Here is a 13,315-nt window from a genome sequence, read left to right as displayed (position 1 = left end):
GTTCTGATTGACTTTGAGGCATTCTGTAACGTTTGCTTTCAGGCAGAACGCTGTGTTTTGTTACTTTCTGTTGTTTTGTTATCAATCTTCCATTTAATAAGCCTCCAGCAGCAAGTTAATGATGAGAACAGCAGCTCTGCAAGGTGAGCTCATCCTCCCGGGCATCATCCCTTCCTAAAACCCACACCGGGACATAAATGAAAAGTGTGTGTGTGTGTATCTACGATGCTGCTCGGGCCAATACTGTCAATAACTGGAAGGCGTCCAGCTCTGCTGAGGGATTGGAGCTTTTCTAACTGTCTAGACACAAACACGCTGTTCTTGAATAATCAGGTCATCGGCATATTTTAAACAGCAAACTCCTACTTTGACCCTGTTTTCGTGTCGGAGTACAAGCTACTGCTGTGTGTGTGCATGTGTGTGTGTAGGGGGGGTTTCATGTCTTTTAAATACAGCTTGAGGTGACATTTAAAGAACAGCTTAAAGGAGAAAAAGCAGTATGTGTGAATATTAAAACAGATTAATCAGTGCTGTGCTTCATTATGCTGCGGAGTGGCCGACGGAGCTAAATGTTAACTTAATGTCAAATCTTCTCTCGGGCTGCGCTGTGTTCACATCTCATCACTACCGCTGTCGGTTGGAGTCAAAAGACGTCTTCGCCCTCACTGAACAAAAAAGGTCTAAAAATCAAAGTGTGGCGCTCCGTCTCTCGCTTTAACCGACCCGACCAATGAGGGGTGGGCTCTGCTTGCACAGTACACAACTGTGTACACACATATGCATTCTGTGAGCCTTCTCCTGCCCCCGGGGCCTACTCTAAATAGAAGTCAAAGAGAGGGATTGTGGGGGGGAAGGAAGCAGTAGCGGTGGTGGTGGTGGTGGTGGAGGGTAGGGAGACGGGGCAGAAAAGATGCAAAAGAAAGTGAGCTTTTGTGGCCGATGTATCCCTCCGCTGATAAACTGGTGCGAGCTTGATAAAATAACTCGACATATAACCGATGCCTCCCTTTGTGGACGGAAGGTTTGGAGACGATGTGAGCGGGTCCGAGGGGGTTTTGAGGGTGTTTTTAACGAGCGTTGGCTGGCCTCTGACCCTGTAATTGACGTGCTTTCATCTCAGCGAGCTGCAAACACAAGATACTGAGCTGCAGTGTTTGCTCTTTGACGTCGCTAATGAAGCGTCCGCCTTCCTCTGACACGGCCGGGGTCGAGTTTACAAAGTCACGACTGTCAACGCAGCAAAATTAATCTTTTTCTTTAGTAGCTACATTTATGTTCTTAAAAACGTGTTCATTTGTTATATTCTTTTAAAATATGTCAAATAGAACATTGTTAATATTATAAATACCCACATTCAGTCACATCCAGTCTGACTTTTACGTCTACTTTCCTTATTCTTATGTAAAATGTCTCAACAGTCCCAAACTTGTCTCTGCAGCTCTGCCTCAATAATTTACTGCCTTCATGCTGATGGCACAAAGGCTCGTGGGCAAGAGAGCTGATGTAAGTGGCCTTGGATTTGACGCAGTTTGTGACTTGTGACCGAAAATTGTTAAAAATAAGGTTGAATGTGTGTGTGAATGTGTGTGTGTGTCACTCCTCCTCTTTGTAACACGGGGAGAATCTGACATTCTCCGTCTTTGCAAAGAGAGTAGGGGGCAGAGGGGGGGGTGTCAGATTCAAGACGCCACTCCCTGGCATGGGGCCTAAGATTGTCTATTCAACCTACTCTACATCACAACAGGAGACCCAGTCAACCCTGCGCCCCGTTTACTGACACTTAAACCAATGTTTTGTTTTTGTTTAAAAGTTCTTTAAATGTGAGTTTTTTCTACTTTTCTCTGTAAATTTAATATCTGGGTTCAAAACTGAAAGAAGACATTCGAGCACAGCATCCTGAGCTCAGGGGAAAACTGAGATTTTCACAATTTTTAAACATTTAATAGAGAAAATGAATAAACTAAAATAACTAAATAGTAACTAAAATATTCAACTGATTAATTAGTAAGGAAAATTAACTGTTGGGTGAGACCTTATCTAAAAAGCTTAAGAGGTCTTCATGAGGATGGCTGGCAGAGTGCTACAGTTACTATCAGTGATGAGCAGACGATGTATGAACGAGCTGCAGAGAGAAGTAATTTGACAGCTGGAATAAATCCACCCATCTATACGCTGAGCTTTCTGTGTCGTGACTATAAGGGTTACGTTATAAGGGTCAGAGTTATGTAACAGCAGTCGCCGGATCACAAGCTAGCATCACTTTTATCCTCCATCGTTACAACCTGAAGCCTCTAAAACCTGAGCTGTCCATGAGATGAGAGGCTGATCATTATCAAACACTTCCCTGATGAGGATGTGCGTAGGGAGTTGGAGGGTGGGGGGGCATCAGGAAGTGGGTGAAGGTACATGACACCCAGTTGGGGGACACCAGTGTTGACGCAACTTGATACTAATCACTGCTCACACATTCTCCAAAACAACCCCGACCTGAGGTCAGGAAACCGCCTCCGTCCTGCAAACAAATAAACTCCAAACAAAGCTGCTGCTCCCCAGGACCCTCCCCACTGCCAGGGGAGGGAGAGGGGGAGGGAGGGAGAGATAGAGAGTGAGAGAGAGAGAGAGGGAAGCTGAGTTTCTAAATGTTGTGAGCAAACACCTTTAAAATCTGGCAGGTTTCCACCCTGGACCAACGTGGTACTTCAGCATTTTTCTAACATTTCCAATCTTTTGTGTGAATTCAAACAACAACAACAACGGGTGGATGGAAATGTGCCATCAGTTATTCGGACCTACCTCTCGCAGACAGCGGGGCCACAACAAACACACACACACACCCTGCTGAGTGTCAGGTGAACTCTGTGCTGGTGTACATTACACTCATTCCCACCAGTTGATTTCCACCGGTCCGACGGTTCGATGCCGGGACGCTCGATTAGACGAAACAAGGCAGAACAAAAGCCCCCGCTGAGAGGAAGGAAAAACTCTATGCTTCTGTCTCGTTGTTTACTCGGCTTCTGGTGTGTGTGTGTGTGTGTGTGTGTGCGCGCGTGCGTGAGAGCAGCAGATTGTGAGACAGACACCTGGATCAAAGAAACATGTGATCAGGAAGGCTGACACTAATCCTAACTCTTTGGAGTGGCACACGAAGATTTTACAACGTCCTCAAGTCGCCGTAACAGAAAATTAAGGGGGGCGGGGGGTGTTGGTTGTGTGGGGGATTGGTTTTGTGGGGGATTACGAGATTGAAACTTCCTCGATAAAAAAACAAATGAGCAAAACGGCAAGCGACTGCCGCAAATGGTAAGGAATGCCGAAAGCCCGCTGTAATTTTGCACTGTGCTTTTTTTAATTTTGTGTGTTTGCGCCGCCCCTCCTCCTTCCAACAAACACCACACACACACACACACACACACAGAAACACTCCAGTCCTGTCCTTCCCATGGTGCTCCCAGGCTCGGAGAGACTTGGCCCCCCGGGGACGGGCAGATTAACACATGACAGAGCTTGTTAACCCTGGACAAAGAGAGATGCTAATCTTGTACAGTCGGCCTCGGCTGTCCTCAAACAGGGAGAGAGAAAGAGAAAGAGAGAGAGAGAGAGAATCCCAAGAAAGACAAGTGGTAACAGAGGCCTCGGTATGTCCCAGAAACTAGACAATACTGTGGGGAGGCAGGGCTGGAGGGTCCATCAGCCCCAAAACAATGAGACTAGAGACAGAGCCGGACTACAAACAAGGCCCCAGCGGTGCGGGCCTTGCTGCAGCCTGGCTGAGCTCCGCCGCCCCGCTGGTCATACCCTGCGGGGCAGTGAAGCAGCTCGACGGTGTGGATATTGATCGCACAGGAGAAAGTGGGGAGCGAGGCTACCGGCTCCACAGATGGTTGGGACGGAAAGAGAGAGGGAGACAGAAAGAGGAAGTGCATTAGTGAGACAGGCAGTCGTCTGATGGCGTTAACCTCGCTCCCCTGGGAGATAAGAGGAGAGATGGTACTGACAAGGTTTCAGGACAGAAAAAAAAAGGTGGGGGGAGGGGAGGGGTGTAAAAAGAGATGGAGGCAAAGAGCGAGACAAGCAGAGACTGAGGGCCCAACATGGAGGCAACAGACAAACTAAGGCTAATTTGTAACTTGAAGAGCTGCTGGATCATCTCCATAATGGGCCGTCTGCCCTCTCTGGGGGTAAATGAGATCAGGCCGGCCCAGGACCAGCTGGTGGTTTGGATCAATGACACCAGATAGAACACACGGGAGGAAGTGGGTATGACCAAGGAGCGTGGGCACGGGATAGGAAGAAACACACACACACGAGAAGCTTCTGCGCTGTATCGAGATTTCGCACGAACGCGCGCACGCAAAGTACAAGTGGAGCGACTGTGTCCATAAGAGGATTATGTCCTCCTGTTTGAAGTGGAACGAGGCACGTTCCAGATGGGATCTGATCCCTCGCAGGGAGGCGGACAGTTTGGATGGTTGACCGACCGAGCAACCTACTAACTGCAGCTTTCTAAGAACTAAAACCAAACATCTGGCATAAAAAAAAACAGCTCAACATCTGCCAAAACCTCGTCTCGTATCACGTCCACAACGACCATCAAAGCATTCCGTTAGCGCTCGATGTGACCGACCGTGTTTACAGCGGCGAGACGCGGCGTCACCAGGTTTGAGTGTCATGATGAGAAATGGAAATGACAGAGGGGTAAACGGCCCCCACAGCTGCCCTGGGTAAAGGAAGTCTTTCGTTCTGTCAGCAGCAGCGTCGAGGAGCATGCCCATCATTCCACTCGTGGCTATGGAGGGGGCAGGCTGGGTAGCTTCTGATGTAATCTCCACCACATAAACCACCGGGGCAAATGTACAGTCATGCCGATGTAAAGACTGAGACACTGAGGGTTCTCTCCTGCATGGATTTCCTGGTTGTGTTGCACGGGGGGGGGGGGGTATTCTACCTGCTCTGGTGCAGCCTCTCCCTTACCTCTGCTACATGAACATAATGCCATAATACTACTCACAAGCGCCTGACCGATGTAGGACTTTATGGGCTGATGCCGATATTGATATTAGGGGGTCAAACAATTCTGATAGCTATATCGGCCGATATATCTTTTATTATCATAAATGCACATTGTTTGCAATGATCCGTCAAATGTGGGTCTCTGTCACAGGACAATATCAGCCAATAATATCAACTGACTGATATATCGGTCGGGCTCTACTACTCACTAATGGTTAACAATATGATTATTATGATACTGTCTTTAACTGTCTTTTACTGTTAAATCATCTAATATTTTGTTTTTATGTAAAGCACATTGAGTTGTATGAAATGCACTATATAAAGAAAGCTGCCTTACCCACAACATACCTCATCCTACTCCATCCTACACTATCTGTCTGGTGTCTATTGTCTGTTCATTCTTTTTTTATATGTCTACTAGGTCACCATGTCTCTATGTTTGTCCTTGTCTGTCACGTTATTTCACCAATAAAGTTAAAAAATAAAGAAAATCCTGACCCATTGACATCAATATCTGTGAGCCACAAGTGGCAGAGCAGCTGCCTGGACTCTGCTACTCCTGGCAGCATTTTAACCACTTTTTTAACCCGTTCCATGGCGTCATTGCACCAAAAAAAACAGACCTGGCTAACACACTGTGCCATAAAAACAAAATCTGGTCTTGAAGCCTAGCAACAGAGCCGTGAACCGCATCCATTTATCCGTCCTCCCACCAGAGGAATTCAGAGCGTCCAAACACAGCAAATTACTGCAGCTGCTGGCAAATAGTGTCTCCAAACTGTGCCGCCAGCTGCCAAACGAGAAGCCCTGACAACTGTGACCGTGCCCGTCGGCCCGAGGCTGCTATCTCGACCAGGACACGGGCGACAGGAAAGTTTTATCTTTCGCTTTATCTTAACTGTGCAAATTCACTGTAGTTCCTGCGGCCGTTTCCTCAAGCCCCGAATCATTCAGCAAACAGGATGAAAATGAGGCCAAAAATACACTTTCTGTTGTTTTAATCATCTCAAGAAACTTCTGTGCTGTTTGTGTCAAGGATTATTAGAGGGCAACAGATGATGATGGTCATTTTTAATGACCCTAAGAAGTGCAGGGGTCACAGGCTGAGGCTGAAAAAAAGAGCCTGATGATGGCCAGAGGCACAGGCTCGCCCTTGTCACAGTCAAGACGTTCAGAGTTGGTGGTGGAGGGAGGCTGGTGGGGGGTTTAATTGTGAATCACACATCCACCCAACACCGGTCCTGAGGCTAAAGGGGCTAAAGGGGCAGCCTGACACACACACGGGTCTATTAATGTAACAATCATCTCCACCGCTCTCAGGACGGCGGCGCGGGTCGAGAGGCCAGCTGGGAACAAAATAGGTCATTAAAATTTAAATTGCCCCGAAAAATACGAGGGCATGAAAGACACTCCATGTGAAAATATTCATTTGTGTCGACTCGGTTTTCACAGAATGATCTCAACAGAGGATGAGGGTTTATTTCAAACGTGTCTAAATGAGTTATTATATGATTGACTGTGCAGCTGTTAGAAATGTAACTAAATTAATAAATGAATCAAATAAAATGTTACCAGAGCCCAAACTGATGCCTTAACACAAAGTATCAGTTCTAATTTAATCATTATTAGTATTAGAACAGAAAAATAGTTTATGAAGCTACTCAAAAAATGCTTTAAACACCAATTCAGTATCGGTACTGTATTTTAGAGATTGTTTCAGTCATTTTTTAAATTTGTTGGTTCCAGTTTCTTAAACATGACTAAATGTGGATTTTTTACCCCATTTTTAACATTAAGTAAACTAAGATTAATTAGACTAAATTAGAGGAATGAAAATATTCATTAGTTGCTGCCCTGCTATACTTCTAATAGTACACATCTCCATGTCTGTGTATGGAGGATTGTATCAAACACAGGTGGTGGGCTCTCGTTCTTATTGCGATGAGTAGCAGCTAATGCTTGGAGACAATCACACCCTCTATTCAGCCCATGTGATAATGGCAGAGTGATACATCCTTATAAAAAACACACCGACAACAATGAAGAAAAGATATACAGCTACACTCCATTCTATAACAGAAAAAAAATATTATAATTATATATATATTTTTACATTTACATCAATTGTCTTAATTTATTCAAGTTTCTGACAAATCCTCCTCCTCACACATGCAGAGTAACTCTGGCACTAATCCCCATCCTCCAGTCCAACTAATAATCTTTTTAAAACCATCTGAAATAACTTATTAAAAACAGAGTGTGGGTTTTAATGTCAGCTAAATTTAATTTCACATGATTGCATTAGTCTGTGTTCTATGTGCCTGCCTGTCTGCCTGTCCTCCATTTCCCTGCCTTATCCACCAACACTGTGAGTCAGCCATTCTCTCATCCGTGCACCAGAAGAGGAGGAGGGAGGAGGGGGGGTGGGTGGGAGTTGGAGAGGAGGGGGGGGGCTTAGCCCACCTCTGACTTAAGAGTCCTGGAGTGTCTCCAAACCCTGCATGGCCGGAGCCTTAAAAGTGCTCATATTAGTCGCCCTGGGATGCCATTTAGTCAGGATGACATCAATACCTCATGGTCGATCACCACACGTTATTGACCCTACCCCGATGCCCACTGCGACCACAAAGCTCAAGACAATTTATGTCTCTGTCTGGGGGAGGGGGGGTTGATGAGAATAAAGTTGTGGGCTGAGGATAAAGATTTTTCAATGTGTGCATGTTTGTAGTTTATTAAATGCTCTTGGCCAGGCTTTGAGAGCTGGCAGCGTTTTCTCTTCCCCATTGTTCTACAGAGGGGGGAGTGTAATCTGTCTTGTTGCACTCACTCACAGAAAAGAGTCAGCGAGGGAGCCGCTACGGGCCCCTGCAGCCTTTACTCTCACATCACAATAGCTGATCACTTTTTTTTGGAGGGATGGGGGGTGACATTAATCACCTCTGATTACATGCCAGTTTGAGTCTATGCACCAACCCTTCTCAGAAACATTTTCAGCTTCACACTCTCCCTCCCGAGGTCTGTGGGAATAGATTGCTTTAACATGCAGCAACAAAAAAAGCCCTCAAGTTATTCCAATGTTTTTTGCTGAAATTAAAACTTGAGTGGGCATCTGCTGAATTATTACTGCTAAATTTCTCCCCCTTTGCCCTCCCTCCCTATTCCTCCTCGTCCTCCTCCCCTGAGGGCTATAGTGAAACATTTCTCAGCACTCACACCACTCCAGCCCATCACAGAACAATGGGCATCCGCGGTAAAGGATGGAGAAGGAGGAGGAGACGAGGAAAAAAAAAAAAGTTAAGCGAGGGAAAAGACTGACAAAACGGCAACAGAGAACAGAGAGTGTCACAATTGTGCTAATGAAAAAAAAGGAGCAGGCGTTAAAAGTATGTATCAGTTTTAAGATAGGCTAACAGGTCTGCCATGCAGCCTGCCTGCCACCGCCCCATCATTCCCCCTTTTCCACAGGAGTCAAGCTGAATGTGAAACACACAGCAGCACGTCGATAAAAAACAAGATAAAAACCTTTTGGACATTTTCAGCTGTATATTTAACAGAAATATTCATTCACACGACATAATTCCGATGCACTGGTTGGCGTTATAAAGGTAGTAACACAAGTAATAAAACCCGGTGAGTACAACTAAGCTAGCCGCCAGCCCGTAACTAACAACGGGCGTAACGTTCGTTTTAAGAGTCGTTAAAGAACATTAAAGCTAGTTACTAACTGACGTTAGCCTGCGAGCTAATGCTAAAACAATCTCAACCTTACCAGTCAGTGCGGAAAAATCCTCTCCAGCTACGCCCAGTGTTAGCCAGCACACCCCGACTGAATCCTCGAAGAAGACGAGGAAGAAGAAGAAGGGTGAAAAAAAAGAAAGTGAGGATGAGGATAAAAATGAAGCCGGGGAGTAACGGGAGAAAATCACCGGAGAGCGAGTCGAGCCGAGCCCGCAGACAAGAAACTTCTGGGTCTCAAGCGCCGTTTTTCACAAGTGATGCGCGTTCACTGAAAGGAAGAAAGGAGGAGAATGACGCTCCAGTCCCCTCACACACACACACACACACACACACACGTACACACATACATACACACGCTGGTAGACCGGTGAACGGATGGATGGACAGGCGGAGGAGAGGAGAGGGCTGCCGCTGCCTTTAAGTGCTGTTGGAAGTGTCGGAATAATGAAAGGTCTGCGCATGACAGGCTCGGGAAGACACGTTAAATGGTATATTTTTAGAGCTTTGTCAAACAAGCCAACATGTAGCCTACAAAAGCAGAGCACTATAGACACCGTGAAGTACCAAACCGGACATCCGCAAAAATCCCCAGTTTCACTGTGTTATTTGAATTTAAGTTGACATTATCAGTTAATTAACCAAATAATATATGAACAGAAAAAATACACCTGCAAAAATGTGATGAACCAAATTATTAAAAGTCATAGGCTGTATAAAGCAAAACGCACCTTTTCATGTCTTTTCAACATAAATGTGTCCCCAGTGTGTGTAGAGACCCCCAAACTATGAGAAAAGACATCCCTCTCTCATTTCTTACTGCTTCATCTTTCAGTAAATGTGTGTGCAAAAACACAATCTAAAGGAATAGTTGGACATTTTACAATAGCCTACGTGTATTTGTATTCTGGCAGAGGTGAGAATATCAATAGCCTACTAACACATTAAAGGCTACAGCCAGCAGCTGGTTAGCTTAGCTTAGCATAAACACCCTATAAACATGGGCAAACAGCTAGTCTAGCTCTGTCCAAAAGTAGTGTAAACAAAATCCACCTGCCAGCACCAAGAAAGCTTTTTCTAAACTACGCTGGCTCCCTGGCAACTGCTCAAGAAAGAATCTGGCATGTAGCCCTTGAAAAGTAGTTTTTATATTGGATTTTGTACAGATTAAATAAACAAGATATAACAGGTTAGCTTTAGAAGTGCTTGTAGGCACCTGACATCATCAGGATGAAGGTTCCTCACATTTTTGTGCCTTTAAAACCACAGAGGACGTTATCAAACCGCTCTTACAGGCTGAGTAGTAGCTTACTAACCATGACGAGTAAACAGACTTCATTGTGCCCCTTTAATTACATATTTGTTTGTGGCGCACCACTAAAGAACATTAAGGCAGGTGCTGCATTGTGTGAGGGCCTTTTCTTGTACCTTTGGCAATTATGCTTGTGTAAATATCTGCTTTTGATAACTGGAATTCATTATTTCTGAAATGGTGCATATCCCTAAAACTTTGTAAACTGACCAAAAAACAAATCAGGGGCCATGTAGCTTTGCTGAACAGGAGAGTCGTAGCTAGCATTTGAGGCTTTAGGTGAAGTATAACTAAGATGCCATGTGTTTACTACAGTAATGCACAGAATAGGAGGACGAGGGGTCCACATCTACCACACCTAAATATAATGTAGTATTTATTATCAGTTATGCCTGTTGTCATTGTTGTTGAGGTTTACAACAACTTCCAACCTCAGAAATAGTAGCTTACAACTAGTCCTTGAAGGCAGCATTTACCACGACAGCACACCACGCTGAAATTGAAAGGGGTGAATAGCGAATAGCAGGGGGACTCTGCTTTCTCTGAACACAGCCAATCACCTCCCGGGCTGGGGGATTATTCAAATTAGAGATGATGTCACCTCTTGCAAGTCACCCTACTCTCTTGCCCGAGTTCTTCCCGGTTGTCTGTTGCCCTCCCTCTAGGCCCATACACCCCCTTTTCTCTCCTCTTCAAACCCTTTTCTTCCTTTCTCCATGCCCGACTGCACACACACACACACACACACACACACACACACACACACACACACACACACACCCTTTAATGGTGCGTTACTGCCGCCCCACATGCATCAAGTTGCCTGCATTGTCCCCTCTCAGTGTTACCACGCAGTTGCCTCAATAACTTGTGCCTTACACATTTCAAACCTGTTGATAGTGAAATTGTAATTAAGACAATGTTGATGTGATTGCTTCCATTTTGACTTTATTCATTTCCAAATAAGGGAGTGATCCTGCTACTAATATGTACATAAATCTGTGTCAAATTACTTGCAAATTACAATTCTTGAGGGCTGTTAAAAGGAAATTCAGCATAACATGGAGTTTGTACATGGCAGAAATTTGAATAAATGAGCAGCTCACTACTACAATAAAGAGCAAAAATAAAGAGAGCAAGAAGCAGCAGACACAATATGCAAGCTTTTCGGTTAAGGTTTGCCTTTTCTCTCAGTTACAATTAGACACCGAAGGGCGTTGTTTCGTGGCTTACAAGCTTTTGTTTCTGTGTGCCATGCCCCATCACCAGAACGGGGCTTTTCATCAGAGACAGTCTGGGTGGGCATGCCGCCTGTCTGACTGTCTGTCTGCTGCACTGCTGCTGCTCAGCTCCCAGCAGCCGCCTGCTCTGTCTACATGAGCCAGGCTTTTGTGTACCGCTCTGTTCTGGATGGGCTTCTTTTTATGTCGAGCCCATGGTGCACTCTCCTCTTTCCAAGTGCTGGAGAGGCGAGATTTGGCTCTGCAATACCCGTCTGAGCTCTACAGACAAAGTACAAATGGACCTGATTGCATAAAAAAAAAACAGACACAACAAAAAAAACCCTGTCATTTCTTGTTCCCTCTCTTATCTGTGTCAGATTTCCAGAAGAAGTTTTGTTTCTGTTCTCCCTGATTCTGTCTATCAACTCAGAGGGCTGCACCCTCCCATCAGTTAGTAAGCGTCTCCTTTATATTGCTCAGCATTATCTGCTGTGTAACAATGTTGCTTGTTTGTCTGCTGAATCATAATTGAAGGTCAAGTTATACCCTCAGGATAATCTGTGAGATTAATTGTCTGTGCGCATGACCTTTTCAAATAGTCAGAGTGTTTAGAGTTGAAAATGGCACCCACACTAGTGTCGCTTCATGTGCGGACTTCATTTCGTGAATATGTCATCATACAGTATGCATGATGCAGGTGTGTGTGCAAGTAAATGAATGACATGGAAGGAGATCAGGAAGAGGGTGGGGACTCCGGGGGGGGGGGGGGATTCGATGCCTGCTGGCTTGATGCTGATGGACGTATTGGCATGGACTAGCAGACGCAACAAAGAGAGGAAGGTGTTTTTTTTCACACAGGCAGCGCTGTGCAGCAGTGGAGACAGGAAGGGGCAGGGCTGCGTACCCCGCTGCACAGTTCCCGTGTTATTTATCTCATTGTTTTTCCCCCCCGGCCCACAGTCCAGCTGGGGCAGAGCAGCACAAAAGGTTCTGGCGTTCAGTCAAGCCCCCAAAAACCTGGCCTCTAGTCAGGGGTCTGCTACCTTTGACGAACTCTTACACAACAACCAAGTTATTTAATCATCAGCAGATACAGACATGCTCACATTGTGTTTCAAGTATTGCAGCAGTGTGTACACACAGATTGTACAGAGGTCTGAATCTCCTGCTAGACAGCCAAGCCACACAAGAAAGCAGCTGGCACTGAGCGAGGAGGCAGGCAGACACACCCAGCACATCAGACACAGCCGCCATCTTTTAGTAGGGATATTCACAAATCAAAATCCCTTTTTAATATAAGTTGACTCAAAATCACACCTAATCGCACGTGTAACACTTTGCACTGACAAACAAAGTATCAATATGTCACAAACAGGGTGTGTGTGTGAAGGAATACCAGGCGGATACAGGTTAGCACACGCCGGTGGAGCAGCTGCGTCTCTGTGCACAGCATGGACTCCCCAAAGAGTGCCACGTGCCAGCAAACCAAATCATTAACAGGCTGGATGCTTCCACACATTGGTAACATATAAGAACCTGTGTGAGCCTCATCAATGGACTGTCATCATATATCACAAATGTTCTTCTGCGGCATGTTGGCCAGATACAGTATACACATATCCACTCTACACATGCTCAGAATATGATGATGATGATGATCTTCATTCAAATGTAGACCTCATATCCTGTTGCAGTGGTTTGGAAGATTCAGATTGCTGAATGAAGGATGTATCTCTGATCTATCTGCCACGCGAATGCAGTTAACCACGTAGGAAAAAAGACCAGCTGTAAGGCCCTGCCCTGTTCTCTCTGTGGAACTGTTTAATTAACTTTACCCTGAAACCTGATGATGTCCAGAGCAGGCCGGCCAGTTCCTGTCAGTCTGATTCTAAGTGCTTCGTCTCAGCCCTGGTTGCATCCTTGAGTAAATAATGTATGCAGTTACTAAGGGTATTGGACAGCCATACCACTCCACTGTACTAAGAGGAGTGAGTGTGCACATATCTGCTTTGATCTTTATCCCACATGCTCT

The sequence above is a fragment of the Scomber japonicus genome, chromosome 18 (genome assembly GCF_027409825.1).
Source record: "Scomber japonicus isolate fScoJap1 chromosome 18, fScoJap1.pri, whole genome shotgun sequence".
Lineage (NCBI taxonomy): Eukaryota > Metazoa > Chordata > Actinopteri > Scombriformes > Scombridae > Scomber > Scomber japonicus.
This window is presented reverse-complemented; position numbering follows the sequence as displayed.